Below are 1,942 nucleotides of genomic sequence, written 5' to 3'. Positions count from 1 at the left end.
TCTCTCTCTCTCTCTCTCTCTCTCTCTCTCTCTCTCTCTCTCTCTCTCACACACACACACACACTGTCTCTCTCTGAGTGTCTTTCTGTCTGCTTCTTCCTCTGTCTCTGTTTTTGTCTGTCTATGTTTCTGTGTCTGTCTGTCTCTTTGTCTCTCTCCAAAGCCTATGCCAAGTGTAAGCTCTGGAAGGTTTCACTATGCTAGTATGCTGGCAAAACCTTTTTATGTGTCCTCTGTGACAAAGTCTGCTGCTTGAGACTAGGTAGAGGTTCATCAACAGGAGACAGACCACTAAGTGATGAATTAATTGCCAAAGGCAACCTAACACTTCAGTACTTCTAGGTTCTGTGATTTCAGCCGTGTGGACACTCCTTCCTCAGAAACAAATCATAACTGCCACAATATGGCCAAAAAATTCATCACCCTCTAGACAATCCTTTGACAAGACTCTCCAAATTTATCTTGGTTGGTCCTCAGAGAAAAGATATCAATGTGTTCAAAAAATTTCCAGCTTTGGAAGGGCTTACCAGAACTTTTTCCCCTTCTGAACAACCATTGAGAACTCAGGTTAAATTCGATATTATGATGAGTCATTAGAAGAGGACCTTAGCTGAGAGGCAATCCAATAAACAAAGAAAATTTTAAATAGTTTGCAGTTCTGTGTGGTTCCCTTCTGCTTCCATAATGATGGTGATACGGAGAAAAATGGGACACAAGGTGCTAAAAATAATCTCGTTTTTAGACTACATATAAACATTAATTGTTAGTATTCAAAATATGAGATAATTATCCAATTGACCTACTGCTGTTTGAACTGAACCACACTGATATACAACCAATAAAATGGGAAGGTGAAAATTACAGAGAAATAGAAGAATGGCTCTGAGTTTCTGCTTCTCCCTGGAGAAGCAAATAAAGGAGTTGGTTTACTTGGTCATCTCATCATCCAAATGATAAATAAACATAAGCAAAAAGACTACCATGAGGTAACGGCAGCTTAGGTGGCAACAGTTGTTTAAGAGGATGAGGAAGAAGATTTCACAAAGGAGTGAAAAGGATTCTCCAACCCAAGGGAACACACATACATTCTGATAATCTATTATTTCAGTATGAATGTGTACTTGAGACAATGGTGGAAGATCTATTAGAAAATATGGCTCAGGTTTGAGAAAGGATAGATTCCAAAGTTTTGTAGACTAGTCAGAAACCTCACACCTTTATATTTTGAATACTTTCTTCCATACAAAAGTCACAAGGACATGGACATGGACGTGACTATGTCTTAACATGTAGAAAATCACTAGTTGTTGCTGTCATATCAAAATCAACCGTTTGTCTATCTTCAGACTAGTGACAATTTAGAGTAAAAGTCAAAATCAATAAAAAATTAAGAAAAAAGGATAAATATGAGTAGACATTGTACATGATTGTAAGAACCTCAACCTGACCTATTGAAAAAAATCTGTTAATGTTGTAGTGTGGGAAATGGAAAAAAATGCAAAGGGATTGTATATCCCCTAGCTATCCTTGGGTAGATAAAAGTACAAGCATCTGACCTTGACTATCACTATTTTTCTTTAAAGTTTAACCAATTCAAATTGCTCAATTAGGAGGCCAAAATATTCCCCAAAATGCCTTGATCATTTAAACAAGTAAACGCATAGTGGAAAAAGATGACAATAAAAATGAAACAATCCTCACTATTAGGGTGTTTGTATTTTATTGGAAGAATAAAATACGAACACAAATAAGTATATTATAAGGAAAATTGGGGAAAGTGAGAGCATTAGCAATTTGTGTGTGTGTGTGTGTGTGTGTGTGTGTGTGTTGGGTTGAGTTGGACATTCAAGGACAACACAGAGGAGATAACACCTGAGTTTAGCCTTTTAGAAAGACAACATTTCTAAGAGGTAAAAGGCATTTAGTAAACTGTCTTATTTTC

The sequence above is a fragment of the Vombatus ursinus genome, unplaced genomic scaffold, assembly GCF_900497805.2.
Source record: "Vombatus ursinus unplaced genomic scaffold, bare-nosed wombat genome assembly UNPS02014789.1, whole genome shotgun sequence".
Taxonomy (NCBI): domain Eukaryota; kingdom Metazoa; phylum Chordata; class Mammalia; order Diprotodontia; family Vombatidae; genus Vombatus; species Vombatus ursinus.
The sequence above is the reverse complement of the archived record's forward strand: the minus strand, read 5'-3'. Positions refer to the sequence as shown.